Source organism: Harpia harpyja, chromosome 1 (assembly GCF_026419915.1).
Source record: "Harpia harpyja isolate bHarHar1 chromosome 1, bHarHar1 primary haplotype, whole genome shotgun sequence".
NCBI classification, from domain to species: Eukaryota; Metazoa; Chordata; class Aves; order Accipitriformes; family Accipitridae; genus Harpia; species Harpia harpyja.
The window spans coordinates 28,092,371-28,104,096 of NC_068940.1; positions in this window are offsets into that span (position 1 = coordinate 28,092,371).

Below are 11,726 nucleotides of genomic sequence, written 5' to 3' on the forward strand. Positions count from 1 at the left end.
CAGTATTTGAATGCATCTCAGACTTTAAATAATTGCTAGAGGCTAGAGGCTCTTGGGATGATTTACAATGAATACTAACAAAAAAGCTTGTAGACTTTAAGTAAATAAATCCATTCTCTAAAGGGTTGTGCTGGTCTGACATAATTCAATATGCATAGTATAAAAAAAAATATGTGTCCAGCTCACACCTCACAAAGTAATAGAAGTTGTCAGATGAACACTGAAGTCAGGACATTATTGGCTCTCAATAAGAAAAAGTTGCTTCCAGAACTCATCTCATGCTCATTCTTCAAGCCCTCTGTAGGGCACACTTTTGTAATTCTATATACATTTCTTCTTTGGCATTTTATAGTATTTGAAAAACATGATTCAGATCCTTAACATTTAATGAAAACACCAAAAAACTCTCAATGTTTCAGCGAATGAATTTGGGTCTAAACATCCTTTCCAGTGAAAAAACTGAGGGCAAGGATGGACAAATCCAAGACACATGGCTCTCAGACTTAGCTCTTCAAGGAAGATAGAGCATTGTTTATTATCCCTATGGGGACTCCTTTTTAAAGACACACAGGAGAAGGCTGGAGTAGCTCTGTGAAGAAATGTGGGTGCAAGACCTTTATCTTCTAGAAATTAAGTATCAGTGAAGAAAACAGACTTCAAGACATTCACTGCGAGTCCTGCACCACCTTACCTCTGACAGCAGGAGACTTCAGGAACCATCCTGTTATTGTTCTCTCCACATTTTTCTCCTAGGTCTTAAATCAGAAGACGAAGGGTGAAAGCTAATGACACTAAAAGTGAAATTAATTTTCATTAATTTTTCCAACTTTCATTTCAGTAGTGTATTAGGAGCCAGAATCTAATGTCAAATTCTGCATATCTGCCCCTAACCAGCTGAGGAAAAGAGCGCACGGGGGTCTTATTTGCACTTGGTTACTGGTGCTTTGCTACTGTTCATGTTGCCCTGTGCAATAGCAAGCTCAGTCAGAACCAGGTCTTACTGTGTTGTGTGCTGTAAAATCCAAAGGACAGAGTTCCTGCTCCATAATTGATGTATTCAAAAGCTAAAACCTGACAAGGACAAAATGCACACATGCACAATAAGACTAGAACCAGAAGTATTACAATTCCACTTATCTTTCACTGAAATCATGTTTCATTGACAGCAATTCAGTTATTTGCTAGAAATCACCTTGCAAATTAAGACAAGGGGTATGAAATGCTAACAGAAATACTAATAATATATACAGTTCATATCGTTTTTCTGGACTATAAATCTTCATGGTGGTGTTTGCTCGCAACTTCAGCTCCAATAGGTCTTTTTTTTAATGTCTTTATTAATTTTGCCTTGTTTATTGTTGTAAATGTATGGCCATTTTCCTGCTCACTGAGATGAAACTGCATCTTTTTTTGTTGCTTTGTCTTCCCAGGAGCAGGAAACACAAATGAGTTACACCTCATCAGACCCCACATTTTTCTTCTGTGATACAACTAGTCATGTTTTCTTGCTGGTACATAAGTCAACCTGCAGATGCCTCATCAGCCTCCCTCTCTCCTTGACACCTGTCAACTGTTTGTCCTCTTGGTGAAGGTGTTCAGTGCATTATTATTCTAATCTGAGGAAAGTCCTTGGGAAGTGTCTGTCAATAGGATGTGTAAGATCATTGAAATACAAACATATACCTTTCTCTAAGCCACTATTCAGGAATGATGACATGAGTCAGAAAGCTAAGGCTATACTAGAAATATTCATTAAATCCCTTATGCATTAAAGAGTCAAATCATATTGCAACATGTTCTGAGGATCCTGATCCTGCAGCGAGCTCAATGCATGTATGGAGAACCTCGGATCGGTAAATTTGCATAGCTGGCTGTAAGATTTAATTTTGAATTACCTGACCTAAGTGAAACTATTTAGAAAGTGGCCAAAATGGTTTTTATTTCAGTTTCTGAAGTAGGGCCTCCAAAAAACCTTCTTCACCATATTTATTACCTGGCATATTTTAAAGGACAGAAGTAGGAAGCGTGAACAAACAGTAAAGGTTAAGAAAAAAAGTAAAGATATGTTGCTGACAAGGTTTGATGGCTTAAGCAGAGATGTCCGTGATTCTCACAAACAGGCAAAGGACAAATGCTGACAGGTGAGATCATCACATTTTTGTCAGAAAATTATGACCTTTGGGATTTGTGCAGTAACCTTTTCTAGGCATGTGATCTCTTCTAAAGTTAGCGCAGAGTTTCTGAACCATGCTAGATTGACAGGCACGGAGAAGCAAGTCCTCATCATGCACCCACACAGAGAAAACAGAGAAAGCCGTCTGGGATCAGCAACCTCAGACCTGTTCTGAAATGACCAACTCTTGGAGTGACAGAATCACTTAGTCTCCAAACTGTTTCAAAGTCTGACCTCTGCTGAAACTGTCAGGCAGACATCAATGCCAGTCATAACATCTAACTGTATAATGTAGACATCTGTCAGCTGAGAACTAGCCACCATCTACCTTTCAGTTAAGTCACCAAAGAGCCATCACTCAGCAGCAAGCACACTAGGTTTACTTCAGCGGGGTTTTTACCTTTTCAGATAAACTATAAGATGCTGCATGAAGCATAAGCAAACAGAAGAGAATGCAGCATACACCTCTGCAAAGAGAAGCAGTCACACAGGGCTTTGAAACTGAGATTGAGAAGACACAGATATGATAGAGCTTTGGAAGACAAAGGAAGGAAATGAGAGAATCAGATCAACGTGACCTCAGAGACCAAAGTTTGTAAAGGGCTGGCTGGTGTGTGCATTTGGAAAAGCAGGAATTAAGAAGATGACGAGAGTCGTTGAAGGATATTATGAGAGCCTAAACAGGAGATTTGGAATCAGGTGAGGAAAAGAAGGTGAACTGGGGGAATGCTAACGATGGAAAAGCAGCAGCACATCAGATACCGGGAAAGATTATGGAACGGTTTGTTTTGAAAGCACTCACATGGCAAGTCCAGGATAAGGGGGGGATCAGGCCCAGTCAGCATGGGTTTACGAAAGGCAGGTCCTGCTTGACCAACCTGATCTCCTTCTATGACCAGGTGACCCGCCTAGTGGATGAGGGAAAGGCTGTCGATGTTATTTTCCTAGACTTCAGCAAGGCCTTTGACACTGTCTCTCATGGCATACTCCTTGAGAAGCTGGCATCTTGTGGCCTGGATAAGTGCACTATTCACTGGGTGAAAAACTGGCTGGATGGCGGAGCCCAGAGGGTAGTGGTGAATGGGGTGAAATCCAGTTGGCGGCGGGTCACTAGTGGTGTTCCCCAGGGCTCGGTGTTGGGCCCTGTTCTGTTTAATATCTTTATCGATGATTTGGATGAGGGGATTGAGTGCACCCTCAGCAAGTTTGCAGACGACACCAAGTTGGGAGGCAGGGTCGATCTGCTTGAGGGTAGGGAGGCTCTACAAAGGGATCTGGACAGGCTGGATCGATGGGCTGAGGCCAATTGTATGAAGTTTAACACGGCCAAGTGCCGGGTCCTGCACTTCGGTCACGGCAACCCCATGCAGCGCTACAGGCTTGGGGAAGAGTGGCTGGAAAGCTGCCCGGCAGAGAAAGACCTGGGGGTGCTGGTTGACAGCCGGCTGAATATGAGCCAGCAGTGTGCCCAGGTGGCCAAGAAGGCCAATCGCATCCTAGCCTGTATCAGGAACAGTGTGGCCAGCAGGAACAGGGAGGTGGTTGTTCCCCTGTACTGGGCACTGGTGAGGCCGCACCGAGTACTGTGTTCAGTTTTGGGACCCTCACTACAGGAAAGACATTGAGCTGCTTGAGTGTGTCCAGAGAAGGGCAACCAAGTTGGTGAGGGGCCTTGAGCACAAGTCTTATGAGGAGCGGCTGAAGGATCTGGGGTTGTTCAGTCTAGAAAAGAGGAGGCTGAGGGGAGACCTTATCGCTCTCTACAACTACCTGAAAGGGGGTTGTAGTGAGGTGGGTGCTGGTCTCTTCTGTCAGGTGTCTGGAGATAGGACAAGAGGAAATGGCCTCAAGTTGAGGCAAGGGAGATTTAGGTTAGATATTAGGAAAAATGTTTTACTGAGAGGGTTGTCAAACATTGGAATGGGCTGCCCAGGGAAGTGGTTGATTCACCATCCCTGGAGGTATTCAAAAAGCAAGTGGACAGGGTACTCCAGGGCATGGTTTAGGGTGCATGGTTAATGGTTGGACTCGATGATCTTGAAGGTCTTTTCCAACTGAAATGATTCTATGATTCTATGAGATGTCCCTGTAAATGAGCAAAACACAACCTTCAAGTTTTGTTGTTCAAAGTTATCAACTGGAACAGAGATGGAGGGGAAGAGAAGCTATAGAAGAAATTTAAGGTGTTAATTTTTGGTCACGTTATGTTAAAAGAAATGATGACTCATCCCGGGTGAGATACTGGGGATGCCACCATCAGCCTGAGGTTAGAAAATTCATAAGTCACCACAGAGCAGATGCGTATGGATGAACTGTCAGAAATACTGCACTTAGTGGGAGAAGCAGAGTGAAGGATAGCATTTTGGAGTACCTCAGGGACAACAGGAGAAAAGAGATGCCATCAAAATAGCTGATAAAAGAACAGTTCAAGGAAAACAAAGTGAATGGACTATTACCCTGAAAGCAAATGGCCCCCAAGCACCAGCAACATTGCTAACAACTCTCAAAAAGAAGAAATAAAGCCAGTTCCCCCAAATGCAATAGCAACTAACATATTGCCGGGTTCTGCTTCAGCTTAGGGCAGTACTCAGAAACCCAGCAACAGGAGGGCAGCAGAAAATCGGCAATATCTACCTCAGCTGAAATCAGGAAAGATGACAGTGTATTTGGGGCTCTGATTTGGGGGCAGGAACAGACATTACAAGCAGTAGATGTGTACAATGCACATTTAGAGGAAAGAAGTCAGCATGTACAGTGTGCCTGAGGAATAAAATGGAACATCAGATGAAGAGGCTGTACTTTACCTAAAATATCTCTACTTGGTTTTAACGAAAAAACACAACTCAGCTGAGTTGCTTGGTGCTATAGCTCAGTATTTCAGAAATTTCAGGTAATAGACAACACCTCAAAAGTATTCATCTACCTATTTCCTAGAAATAAATGCAGCTTATGAGTATATGCATATGTTTATATAAAAATATGTCCATTTTTGCCCACATGTATATCAAGAAACTAAACAATAATGTCAAGAGAAATAGCTTACAGGTCACAGGAGATATTTTAACTTGTGATTACATAGGAGGGCAACTAGAAGTTAGTCCAGAGTTTTAAAATGAAGGATGCTTGTGGACTTTAAGCATTTGCAGAGTCAGGAAGAAGCAGAGTGGGGACTCTTTCTTATGCTCACCCACTAGGCAGATTTAGACATCTGAATTCTACCAAAGTTACACTTTATTCTCTTACTACATATACTGAATATAAGCCTTAGGATTTCATTGAATTGCCTAAACATTGGTCCTCTCTGAAATTTGTGATTCCCTAGGATGTCCCACCTGCTCTCTGGCTTATTTTCCAGTCTCGGTACATCTATGAACATAAACTTGAGGTCATCCTCACTCCAGTCCTTGAGGGATTTTGCCTGTTGTCCATCACTCTTGAAAATCTTCCAAGTTTTAAGCAAGGTGGTAGGTAGCAAGAACTTCACTTTCTGGACTTCAAAGTTTTTGTGCAGGGAATCTTAACTACAGTAGGCCACACAGTTAAACTCTTGCGTTTCACTCTGCTTGGTGCAGAACATTACTACCAGAAGCCCTATTTACTCCAGAAACGTTTGCCAACTCCCCTGCCTGAATTCTGCATGGCTCTAGGGCCTTCACAAAGGAGTAATGGTTTTGAAAAAAAGAGTGAAATATTTTTAGAGGAAACTTCTGGTATTAGAGAAAATGAATGCTAAAGGCCATCTGTGATAGAAACACAGCTTTCTGTAATAGTGTGATTAGAGCTAATTTTGTGCTGGAAAAATCCAGAACAGCCTGTGTACCAGAAACGGTTCCACCTGTCAGCTGTCCTGCCACATTATTTGTAACTTCTTCTGTATTTATGCTCCAAGTGCCTCTTTCCATATAAATTAGTTCTACACATATTACATTAAAATCAATTCCTTTATCTCAAAAAGTATTCCAAGAATACTGTGTCTTAAAAAATAAAAAGTATTTAGTGTCTTCCCCATGCTAACAGAAAATAATGGTAGTAAAAAAGATATCATTCTTATTAACTGAAAAATAAAAAGACTACGGAGCAGCTTCACAGGGCACTCAGTGCTGAACCCTTTCCATTTAAATGAGCTCTGCCAGTAACCTCAACTGGAGCAACAAGCCTGCAGTTATTTGTTCTCAGTTAAGGTTTCAATAAACTTTGACGTATGTATACTGTACTGCTGAATTCAGCAGTACAGCATAGTAATCAATGCATTGCATAAGTAAGCTGCTATTTTAAAAGCACCTGCCTCATAACAAATTTGAAAAATTCTTAAAGAATAGGCTATTTGTTTTATACAGCTCTCAAAATAGATACTCAAGTTGCATCTATCTGTTAATTTGTATTTAATGTGAAACCCTTGAACAAAAACATTTCTTAAACTGTGCAAACTCCTATTCTTTATTTTCATTATACTAAAAATAACCTTCACATTTAAAGATAAATTAATTCTTAGAGAATGCAAGCAGTTGTTATTTTATCAAAATCACTGAGCAAAACTAGGTTTGAGTTTTTGGTCTAGAATACAAAGCTGAGGGAAGATCAACATAAATTTGTCCCACAGGGATTTTGCACAGAATGCTGAGCTCAGACACACGCCATGGAAATTGTTATGCAAGAGATGTACTGTGAATTGTAAACACCTTATCACAAAGCTGCTAGCTTCAGGCTGCAGGCTTGCTTGCTTTTTTGATAGGCCTTTCATTGGTGGTTTCAGAGGACGACATGGATATTGTCCTCTCATATCTAGCCCAGTTGAAAAGTTAGCCAAGACACAGCATTCCTTCGTTATTTGTTTTTGAGTCAGTTCATTCAGTAAAGCTAACAAAGTCGTTTCACAAGCAAACAAATCTCAGTACGCATAGCACTGTCCTCCCAGTGCTCAAAAGGCTGCTGTGGCTTGGGTGCAAAGGACATTGTTACCCCTGAATGAAGAACGGGGCAACATTCTTCCTGACAGATCTACTGCAAAACATTTATAAAGAATAATTATATTTTACTGTAATAAGAAAACAAGAACGAAGCAAGCTGTTACTTCTGCGAAATGTCTTTGGATATCTAGGTAATAATGACAACCTTAGGTCAACTCCCAAATGAGCTAGAACCATTAAGATTTTGAGTCTAAAGCTCAAATAAGTAATGAGATTTAAAATATGGACTGGGATTTTTTTCTTCTAAATATGCTTTTGCTGCTGTAGATTTCTATCATGTAGATAATGATAGGAGGAATGACAAGACTGAAAACATCACAAGTAGTCTTTCCTAAATATTGTCAATAATCTCATAAATAATACTCACACCTGGTTGCTGGTCCAGGCCAAAAAAAAAGATTAAGTAGCTCAAGATAAATCACCAGAAACTCCTCCTCTTGAGCATTTCATACAGGAATGGACTGAGGGCTTAGTTTACCAGGACTTGCTTGAGCCTACTAACCCCACCACCTATCAGTGCTTGCCTCAGCTAGGCATCCTACAGCCCTCGAGACACATGAATCCAGGAAAAAGTTTTCTTGGGAACCAGACTTGCTGGTACAAACATGTTTTCACCAGCTTCTTAGCATCAGTAAATTGCTGAAAGAAATGTTCCCCATTATCACATAATTAATTGCAAGTTGGTATGCTAACATTAATCCCCCCCCAAAACCTTCCACTCTAATGTAAGCAGACTGCTAAGGGCTAACCATCAAAGGAAAATGCAAGATTGCAAAATGTCAGATGCTTATCAAATGCTAGTGCTCAGCAGTGAGGTTTGGGATTCCAAGTTTTGGAAAAGAGAGCAGAGATCTTGGGATTTTTTTTTTTTTTTTTTTTTTTTACACAATATAGTCTTTAAGTAAACCGAAAGATTTTGGTATCATCCAATTAGAAGTTACAGGGAAACGCCATATAACCAGCTATGCACTGGACAAAGTGTACACATAAGTATTTATAGGCCATCTGAGTCTATGAATGTCAAATTTTGCCCATCCAGTTCTGTGGTCAAAAGTGTCTCAGATACATAGGCAAATTCTTAATTAGACTTACATTTTAGGATGTAATTGTGACCACAGTGCATCCTTTCAAATCAGATTTATATGTGGAGTAAACAAACATTGAATCAGGGACACTGATTATACTTAAAGGGAGCCTAACACTGATCCCATGCATTTTAACTTAATAAGGTCATAATCCAGAGGCAGCACGTGCACTCTTATAAATTTGAGATTCAACATTCTCTGGCATGTAATATTTTAATGTATTATTTTAAGTAAAATATCCCAATTACATTTGACTATCCATTCCTATTATGTTTAATGAGACAGGTGAAATGAACACAGATTAAAAGCTAATATTGAAATACATGGTTATATATACTGTATGTGTTACATTGATTTAAACTTCCATATACATGAGTTCAGCCTGAAGCAGAATGGTTTTGGGCACATGATCTTTTCCAGAACAAGTATTAATAATAAATATGTTAATTAACTAGATACATTGAAAGTAAGTGTCCTATCAAATATTATTTTTGGTTTCGGTGTTCTGAATTACCTTAATACTCACCATCTGATTCCCAGTCATCCAGTGGTTTACCTTTCCTTTTTTTTTTTCTTTCAAGTTAATTGCTTGCAGATTAAGTTGATCTGTGAGTAAATGTTAGTCTAGCTATTCAACAACCATTTATTCCAGGATAAAGATTTTTATCATTTATCTGTGAAAAATTAACATAAATGAAATCAGATTCATGCTGCCTTCCAAAATAAATCACAAACAGTTTCATTTTAGAACAAGTGCTCATTAACTTCCCACATTAGAGGGAATTTTAATGAATGCATTTTTTGCCATAAAAATATTTCTGGCCATTCCAGAAAACATGTCTAATGCTTTCCTGCCTTTTTTTTTTTTTTTTTTTAAACTATGTGTTGGTTATAGGTGGATACATGAAATACCAATTAGGCAAAGTTATTAGCAATGTGAGCTTTTTGCCCCAGGCATATTCCCTCTAATTGCTAATGTGCAATTTCCATCAGCTTTGGTGTGAAACAGATCAAAGTGGAGACGGATAGCTAGATGGGTAGATGGATGGGTGACTCAGCCCTGTTGGCTGTTTGCAGCTGAGAATGGCCACGCACCCCCAGAACTGTTGACAGTCTTCATGGACCTTCCTTTAGGTGAGGGAGTAGGAGCTTGAGGTACGGCCAGCAACCGTTTTACAGCAGGTTTTATGCTTCTCCCTTCTCCACAGTACGATACAGAGGAGCAGCCTTGGGGCTTTAGGCTCAAATAGCTGCAAAATCTTATAAAGCAGAATGTTAGCTCAATCCTTCACTAGGAATTGCTATGTGCTGAAGAAGGCTACAGACATTTAGAAAAATCTATATTAAATTTGCATATCAGAATCTTGTTTCCTCTCCCTTCTACCCCAGACTTTATGAAACTTGGTTCCCCAGGTATATTCCTCAAACACATTTCAACAGATTTTCTGTCAGATTTCACCTGATGGTTTCTCTGGGGATATTGAAGAATTGGGCAGCCTGAATTCCTCTAATTTTTCAAATGTTGTGTTAATAAAATAAGCTATTACTGATCACTATAAAATGTCTCTGGATTTTTCCTTTTTAATTTTCTTAGCTAAATTAATAGCAGCTCAGTTCATGTCCTGATTTTTTTTTTTATTTAATATATTTGCATAAAGCAAAGAGGGAAACATTGACTAAACTTTCAGCAATTTTAATAACCCCTAAGGACACATTATGATTATGCTAAGAGACTCAGGGGCAGATGCTGATATTAAATAATCATATTCATACTATATGGGCAACGGATTCATGTTTGGATTAACCTGTCACAGGAAACCCAAGGCACAGATTTGTGTGATTTTTTTTTTTCCCCTTTTATGATGCAGGTGCAGTTTTTAAAGCATTCTCAGCTACCAGTGAAAGAACCCTTGTCTCCTTTTGTATCCTTAAAGCTTTAAAATACTCATTTCTCAAGTAAAGTACAAATAATTTGATGAAGATAAAAAAAGTTGTCTGCCTGTAGAATACTCTATTCTGGAAGATTTATTTTTCCTTGATCAGCCAGCTCAACTAAGAGAACACAGGCAGAAATATTGCATTGGTTTCTTGGTTTTCCCAGTTCAGGTCTCTCCATCACTCACAGCTGCTTCTGACACCCACCTAACCTTCCCACATACCCATTCTCTGTCCCGGTCTCCTCTGGAACCCATTTCCCACCAGCAGAGGAAATTCTTCCTCTCTTTCTGTCTTTGCACCAATCTCTCTTTCACGAGATCAGTAGTCTTGCTATCTCTGTCACTTCAGTAAAGGGCCTGAACCAAAGCACCTGATTAAAAACTTTCAAACATTTCTGTAGGTGGTCATCCATTAAAGTTAATAAAAGAACCTGATTTTTTTCAGCTTATTAGAGAAAACTAGCTTCTTGCAGCAAATGTCACTTTTCTGGCACTAGCACGAAGGATGAACCATGTTGCATATTGTATTTTGGAAGTCATCAGCAGAGAATGTGTTCTGCAACAGAGTCATTGACCTGTTTGAAAGTCCTTGGTTTTTTTACATTTTAGGGTTAGGATCTTATGCAGTAGAGTAAAGCAAATCCAGTTCTATTCAGATAGAAACAAATAATTGATACTTCAATAGTGGTCAGAAATGATCACCATTATGATTTTTCCTGTAAGGGAATAACGTTTCTGTTATGTTATCCCAATAGGTAAGTGCTACAAGAATCTAAGGGAAGAAGAATAGGAAATGTGACCTTGTGTGTTTTCTTCCTGTTCATTTCAGAATATCCCTGTGCCATGTAATTAGTTTCCCATTGCCCATCACATTACCTTCTCACTTGTTCAGAGATGCACCCTCACATTCACTGAGGTATCATGTCATCTGGTCAGTGACGCCCTGCTTTCCCCTGCTTACTCTTCCTACAATTTTGTTATCCCTTCAGTGTCTGTCTTTTCAAGAAGGCTCTGTCAGGCTAACCTATCGTGAGGCTATCAGATATATACCAATCACGTGTTTAATTTAAAGCATTAATGCACCACTTCTCACCAAAGTGAGGACAGCTGTGTTGTCAGGCAGCCTGACATAGGAATCTATAAAGTAAAACCACTGTGCTGTAAGTACTGTTTAGTTCTTTCAAATTTACACTATCTGTAGCTCTTTCTTCATCCTTTTGGTTAGGGTTTAGCACTGTCTGTTCACAAAATGACAATTTATATGTACCTTTTGGCTTTCAGTGGAGACATTAAATGCAAATTAGCCTGTTCTTGCAGAACTGCATTTCATTCTTTGTCTTAGAAAGGATATATGAATATTACTGATTATAAAGATGTTAGGTTTGTTATCTCCCCTCTGCCTCAAGTTTCATTAATTATTCTTTTCCCAATTTTTACTATCTCCTATATATGCAGGCAGCCTAATGCAGATTGCAGCCTGTAATTATCACTTCCCTTCTGCTGGTCTCACCCCTCAGTTTGGGTGCTATCCCTATACTATTATATTACACAGTCCCAATAAATT